Raw genomic sequence first — 8,217 nt, forward strand, 5'->3', positions numbered from 1 at the left:
GCTGATGGAGCTGCAAGGAACAGTCAGTCACATTGAGCAATGGTTAATTCAACGAGAAAGCAAAAGGAAAATGTCTTGCTACAGATTTAATTCTCACAGTCGTCTTTTCTTACCTCTGTTGTAAACCCAGGGGCCTCCATGCAGCCAGGAGTGTTTCTGTCAGAAATGCTTCTGACAATAAATATTGTGAAAATCAGCATTGTTTTGTTAAAAAAAGAACGGATGTGCGCCTCCAGTGACCTCTATTTTTCACATCACTGAAGTGATTATAAATGGCTTTACTTCTCCATCAACGCCCTTGCTGTGGACACTAGTCATTGTTTTTACTTTGCTGCCTATATTCAGGTGTACTGAATTTTTTACTCGCATTTCCAAATGCTGCCTTTGCTCTGAACTGTGGGGGAGTGTGTTCCTATGACAGCCATTCAAAACTAATTGCTATGGTTATCCACGCTGAAGGAGCACCCACGATTGACCAGTTCCATCCACACTCAGCTTGGCATCACCCACTGGCATGGGACCAGGACAGAGGCTGGCGGGACACGTAGGTGACAAGGATGCTGGACTGATGGGTCTGTCCTTCAGAACGTGAGTGTAGGAGCTGTAGCTTCCCGTGTAGTCAGGAGAGCATCAGAAGATGACATGGACTGAAATAAGGGTCAGGGCCCAGCCTGACTAGCAGGAAGAGACATAGGGAAACGCTTGGCTGGGGAAATTTGCCAAACTCAATAGAGGGGTCTCCCCCTCTCTGGGCTTTATACAGCCCTGCTGAGGAATAGCCAAGGCAATGCCAGGAACTGGAAAGTGAAACTGCACAAAAACAGAGAGAGAAAAGACAGAAAGGGAAAAGAGAGGAGAAAAAAAAAGGGGGGAAAAAAAGAGGCAAAAGAAATCCAAGCTGAAAAGCTGGGAGGAAAGAATACCAGAGTGAAAAGCCACTGTGCTGGAAATAATTTGTTTGGACTGAAACCACTCGGTGATTTCGATAGCAGAGGGGCAGAAACTTTGCCGTGCTCAAGAGTGTTATGCATGGACCCACCAGTTTATTTACAGCATTTCTTTTGCTCCCCCTCCCACGCTGAGCTAAAGCCAGTGAGCAAGACAGCGGGAGACAGGGAGAAAAAGAGAGGCCGAGAGCCTTCTGCGGTTGACGGGGGCCTATAAATAGCTGGTGAAGTCTTCTAATACCAATAGTGTGCGTCATTATGGCCCTCCCCAGCTCTGCTCAGTAGCAGCCGTGCCAGCAGGAGCGGGAGCTGCAGCAGCACCCAGAGCCGAGCAGCTGGGCTTGGCACAGACAAAGCTTGGAGAGGGAGGCTGGGAGGGGCAAAGGGGGTTGCATGCTGTCTGCTGTAGCCTGTCATGGGGAGGAAAGCGGGAGGGAAAATGTACCACACGTCCATACAAGCCTCCTCTCCTCACCCAGGTGTTGCAAAGTGTATTCTAGTTCTTGTTTTTGTCGCTGCCTGGTTGGCACTGGGGAAATGCATCTTCCCAGAATAAATGGGCATCCAAGATCTGTGTTTCTGCTTTACTTGGATGCTGGGGGGGAATTTCTGAAGTCCTACTATGCTGTTCAGTGAACTGTTCCCCCACTTTGCTCATCCTCATCCCATAGTAAGAGCCAGAGGAGGAGGAAGAGATAATGGAGTAAGTTTGTCAAGATGAACAGTGCCAGGAGCCAGTGATCCGTCTCCTCAGGTTTAAATGGCGTGTTCAAAAGTGACTAAAGGCAAAAGTCTGAGGGATGCTAGAGGGCATTTCTAGCCCAAATTTGTCCTCCTGTCACCTCTACCCCACACCACTGGAGATATCTTACTTGTAAATAAGGCTGCTGCTCCTGCCCAGTCTTTTCAATTATTGCTATCTAATCCAGATTTCAGGGCTGAGGTGTTAGAGAACCTGGTGCTTTCTTTCATGAGCTTCTGCTATCAGCTCCGTAGCAGCCAGCTGTGGTGAAGTACTTTTTGCAAAGAATTCAACCTAAGGCAGTATAAAATGCTTGCATAAATATGGAGAGGACTTTTTATGCTAATTAAAAGCAGGCTCCTGTCATTTTTCCCTCTTTTTTTTTTCAACATTACTGTATTTTTTAAGCATCCTGACCTTCTTCCTATCGGTCATTTCTCCATTTGCTTTGTATTCCTTCATCACTCCTTGGAAGGTTTTGCAAACTCAGATGTGATTTGCTGTGTATTTGTAGGAGCAGGAGCACCATTAATGAAGACCTTATCAGACACCAGTTTCAGTGACCTACAATGCCACTGATAAAAGAGTGAGGATGGACTGGCCAAGTCTTACCGGTTTCAACTGTCTTGCAAAAGAAATTTTTCATTATGGAATGTTGTGGAAATCTCTCTTTTCAATCCAATAGAAAGAAGTGGAGTGACTCACTGGCAGTTCCTCTTATTTCAGACTACTTGCTCAAAAATTGACGTGTTAAACAAGAAGATGCCAGGTGGACACAAGCAGGTCTCTGCCAAGCCAGTACTGTGAAATATACTCCTTTTCAAGGAAGATGGTAATTTCTCCCAGATTTGGGGCTCTCCATCTCTCCGTGAAATCACACCGCATGCAGCCAGTGGAGACTCTTCCAGGCATCCTAATTTCCTACAGTTCCTGAAGATATTGAAGCTCCAGAGCAGTGTGGAGTTAACTAAGCAGAGCCTCTGCAAAAGGAGGGTGTTTTAACACGCAGAGTGTTTACCAATACAGAACCCAGCACAGAGAGAGGAGGATGAGGACAATGGTTAATCTGTTTGGAGTATAGATGGAGGTCACTGGCATGTTGTGGGCTCTGCTCTGTCAGGGAAGAACTGAAGGGCTCGTTGCAAGTGATATAATGCCACTGAGACCATCCTTGTGTAGGAACAACTTACTCCCAATCTGAGCATCTGACTCTAAGCATCATTGGTTTCTCAGTGTCCAAAAAAGTTTAAGCTTCACAATATCTGATTTTGTAAGCATTTTGAAAGGATAGGTGCAGAAAGAACCTGCCTCCTTCCTTCCCCAAACCACCCTAAAATCCAGGGAATAAAATTCTAGATGTGAAACTTCTGCCTGAGCTGACTTATAAAAGGAGACAGTGGATCTAGGAATAATCAATACATTATTGTAACACGATAATGCTATGTTACGTAAAACATCATTATTACAAACTGAGTTCTGAGTGCAGGAGCCAGGCTCACCCTTGGAGGTGCTATTCTGAATTCCTTTGTATCCAAGCCAAGCTCTATGTGTTGCAAGAGCCCAGGAAGGAGATGGTTGTGCCCTGCCCTGTATTCTCCACACCAGGCAAATCCCGTTCCTGAGGCTGTAATGTCTTGGGTGCCCATGTCCCACTGGCCGTTTGCAGTTTCCCATCATGCTGGAAATGTCTCTGTCATCTTGATATGATCAGTAAAATGCAACTGGAGCAAGAGCAGCTTCTCCAGGCAGACCTGTCTCAGTCCTGGGGAGATCTCAATCCCCATTTCTTCATCTCACAGCAGCCTCCTCCACATTCTTATTAATCCAAATAAATTTGAATCTGTGCATCTTTTCATGGAGAAAAGTAAAATGTGACTTAAAAGAGATTCAAAATATCTTTTTTTTCTAATAGTGAGGTCCACATTGACAACAGGCATGATACAGACTGGGATCTACCTTTCTGAACTGAAACCATGAGGATTACTCAGTTAAAAATAAGCCCGTGTTGAAATTCCCTTGTTGGATTAAGACCTAAGCTCTGCAATTGTCACTTTTCCCACCAGAGGAAAGTGCCAGTGGTTTAACTAAATATATCTCCTGGATTGTGGCCTGCCATTTCTAGATTATGTCTCTTTCCCCTTTTACTGGAACTCCTCCACATTTCTGTAAGTTTATTTTACTGTGGGGTTGGTTTGCTTTTTTATTCACCAATTCATAACCTTTCCTGCTAAGTCCGTTCCCTGGAGCCATACTTGATCTTTCGTTCTGTCCTTCCCATTTCTTCCCCATTTTTCTTGCCTATTTGCTACCAATTGCTTCACCTTGGGAGAAACTGCCCAGACTATAAATGGTGGAGAAAATAAAGCCATGTTCATCTTGAATTTGTGTCTCTTCCGTGTCTAACGACATGCAAGTATTGATAGAAGTTTTTTCCAGGGTTGGGGCAATTTGCTGTTAAGGATTCTCTCGTGTCTAATAAGTGTGTGCTGACATGCAGCCATTTTCACATGGTACACCTAGTCTTTGGGATGAGTCTGATGAAAAAAAGTGGAGTTGTGATTTTGTCACTTGTAAAGAAAAAACTCAGAGCAAGAATCAGGAAAAGGCAAGGATTTAATGCAAATCCAGTGTTTTACTCTGTGCTTATTTTGCTTTGAAATGAAAAATGTTCATGAACAGCTTTTAAAGCATTTCAGTTTCTGTTTATTCACCTGGTTTGGCCTCCCTCTCCATCTGCAGTTCTCCTTGATGAAAAAAGAAAAGATACCAAAGGAAAAAAAAAAGGAATGAAAAAGCATTACTTTTGGTAAAAGCTTCACAGAAAACCTGAATACTTCCATTAAATTATTAGTGTAGCATAGCCCCTGCTTCCAGTGTAGTGTTGACACTGTCTAGATGTCATTTCAAAGCATGAGCTGAATACCAGCATGATGTACTCTGTCCATGGGCTTGCTCAGGGACTCAGCCAGATTCAGCTACTTAGCTCTGGCTCTCACCATCCATGAGAAGTGCTCAAAGAGGAGCAGCACTGAGGACAGTTTTCGCCCTGGTTGCCAGCCAACCCATGGCTTGCCAGCCTGATTTCAAGGAGCTTGGGTAGATCACAGGCTGCCTGGGTCCTGGGGAGTTCCCTTGAATGCTGCTCCGCTGGTTGAGCTGAGGCTGCTCATGTGCCTGCAGCTGCCACTCGGCACTTGCTCAAGCTGTCGTCATGCTAAAAATGCAGCAATAGAGGTGTGTGGCATTTTGCTGATCACCTAAACCACAGCCACAGGTAAAAGCCTGTACTTGAGCAAGTCCCAGTACAGCAATATCTGTGATGCTGTAAGACTCCCCTTGGAGACAGGAAGATGTTGGCTCATTATCTTTTCCGTTAGTGGGTCTCTTCTACCAAAAACCTTGGGGGAAAAATCTTTTCTCTGCATACATTCTAGATACTGATAAATTGGAGAACCGGGGAGCAGCCTCTGGTCCCAAAGCCAAACACCAGACTGGCCAAATGTTCCCTGTGCAACACTCTGTATAATGTAAAGCCATTCTTACTATTTTTCATGTGGTTGGGTTTTGTGGGTTTTTTTTAGTGTTTAAAATAACATCAGCTCTCTGTTGCAGCCTGACAACAAGGGTTTTCATAGCATGTCTGGGAAGGGGGTTTTGTGAGCTCTGGCAGATGGCATGAGGGTCTTCAGGTGCAAAACATCACTGCGATAATGTGGGAGGATGGAGGCCAGTGATGCCAGAGCTGAGCCTGTTTCTGTCCCAGGACAGCATCCACAGCATCAGAGCCAAGGAACCAGCTAATACCAGCAGTGCTGTCAGACCTACATCCCACCACTGGTTCTCTTCCATTTTGTGGCATAGCCACAGACTTTGTGTCCCTTCTCCATCTACTGAATTTGGTTTGTGTAGTGGGGGATGGGACAACACAGTCACCCACTCCCATCTCTAAAGTAACCCCTTTTTCAGTGCTAAAGCCAGCCTCCGTTCGATTACTTACTGCTACCGGCTCAGTCATCACTAGCAATTTTAGGCTTCTCTCAACTCCCATTAATTGCCAGCAGCGCCCCCTCAGCCTGTCCTTCTCCCCTGGCACCCAAGGCTCGCACACCACTCAACATACCTGATTATACCAGAACTAGACCTGTCCTGCACCCTGAAGGGTGGATTTTACCTCTGTCAGGTCAGAGCAGGGTGCAGCCTGAGGCTTGTGCACCACTCATATACCTGATTATACAGGACCCAGACCTATCCTGTACCTTGAAAGGTTGATTTTACCTCTATCAGGTCATGGTGTTAATCCCAAGACATCTCCCCTCCACTGCTATTTATTTTTGCTGTAACCAAGAGGTCACAGCTGTGCTTGGCAATTCCCTGAGAACCTGTACTTTCAGCCCCCCAAAATTAGCTTTCTACAAAGCAAGGAAATCTTTGTTTTAATAACCCATATGTTTTGATAGCTCAGTCAATATTTTGGCAGCTTTAGGCAGCACCTATAAATTTTGATGAGCATGATGATGTGATAGACCCCTCTTGTTAGCTGCCAAGAACCAGCTAATGAGGTGGGATTTTGTTGTTCTTTCCTGACCATCTCTTTCTGCAGAGCCACTTACAAGGGCTTCATTTTTACACCATCACAGCCCACTGGTACACTGTAGTGATGACCATCCTTATATGTGATTTAATCTCCAGCTCTGTGATCACAGTTCCATTAGACATTCAGAGTTTAACAGCACGTGAGGTATTGTACCCATGTGTAAGGGGGACATTAAATGCTCTTGAAGTGGAACTGCCTCTACAGGCGCCTTGCCTAAGTGCAAATCCACCAGCAATAGTCTGGAATAGGAAAAATTACGATACAAACACCATTGCTCATAGTTCAGTGCAAGCTACCCCAATCCATGTTTACAATAAATAGCCTTCTCTTGCCAGGAGAAAATAATTTTCCCTCTCTGAGTGGCTTGTTTTTTTTTTTTTCTCCTGGCCTTTCTAGCCACTGCATTGATCAGTGCCTCAAAGACATCTTAATTTGAGGAGTTTCCTAATGCACAACGTGTGCAAGATTAAGCTTTTTTCTTCAAGAATTTGCTGGGACAAAAGAAATGTATTTCACAATGAGGGGAACAATCACCATTCTAAATTTCAAAGCATGATGATACTCACTTTGTAGTTACATTCCAAAGGACACTTTTTATTCAAATTCCTTCTTTTTCAGGAGCTTCCCCTTCTGAAATTTCTCGCTGTTGTTAAGTAGCCCAAAGGGGGATTTTCTCTGTGTGTGTGCATGAGAAGTTTGGCATAATTCATTTAGTATATTGTGGTAATAGGGTTATTCTAAGCATGAAACAAGATAATTGTCACGCCTTTTGGAAGCCATTCTCCTTATTTCAAATAGTCTCCCTTTTAATGGGTTACTCATGTAGATTGTGGCTGATGCAATGCCATGTGTCCTAGACGCCAAGGCAGTGCATCTGAGCTGCCAGAACTGATCCTGACTCAGGCACCAGGCTCTTGTTCATCACCTGGAATAAGTCCCATTGATGTGAGCCTCGCTCCTCCCAGCAAGCCTACTCCATTGTCTGGAGGTCCAATGGTATTCCCCAAAGTAGACAGGATATCCTGCAAATGTGTGAGGGGATGGCAGTAATCTTTCTGGCTTGCTTTCTCACTGCGCTAAGTGATCTGTGATTTTAGGGAGCACTCAGATCCTCGTCTCCTTGCAAAAAAGAGAAGGCAAGCAGCCAGTGCCTGCTCTTACACATCCTCCACTCCATCCTGCTCATGCTATCCCCTATTAAGCATAAGTTAGATGCTTTGAGTGTATTTAGGAGCCTGGAAATGTAAATAGACTAGCAGGAGAGGGAGTTAGGTGCTGAGCTGTCTTAAATGCTTTTTCTTCCCATCCTACAGCAAATTTTCTGTATCTTTAGAGATGAAACAGCCTTGGGAGTCTGACCCAGAGCCTGAGGTATAAGCCTTAGAAATACTTTCCCTCAATTTGAGAAGACAACCGTTAACAGCTGATATTTGTTGTATCCCTGTCCTGCTCACTATTATCCTGGAAGTATAATAGCAGTATGCATGATTCTGATGATGATTTATAACACCTATAGACACTGCTACTGTTACAGCTAAACCCTGCACACTCCTCCAATACACGTGGTGCTGTGATTTGAGATTTTGGTTTTGGTAGTCCAGATCCGCCACCCTCCAGCATGATGGTGCTGGCTGTTGTGCCAGGCAGAGGAAGGATGAAGGCTTGCCAATGGAGGCTTTATATCATTCCGGGGCTGCTCCTGTGCTGCAGTTGGCAGGGAACCAGCATGGTTCCTGGCATCCTTTCTTGCCGTCTCAGGGCAGTTCTGATTTATGCCTGGCTCTAGTGGCCCTCCAAGGGCTGTCCCAGCTGGGCAATTCCCTTATCTCCTGGCCACTTCCCATGATTTCCACCCCAAGGCTGATTTTGGGCAGAGAAGCAAGGATTGCTGTATTTATGCTTGGCATATCTCGAGATCTCAGCTATACAGGAGG

The sequence above is a fragment of the Colius striatus genome, chromosome 2 (assembly GCF_028858725.1).
Source record: "Colius striatus isolate bColStr4 chromosome 2, bColStr4.1.hap1, whole genome shotgun sequence".
Taxonomy (NCBI): Eukaryota; Metazoa; Chordata; class Aves; order Coliiformes; family Coliidae; genus Colius; species Colius striatus.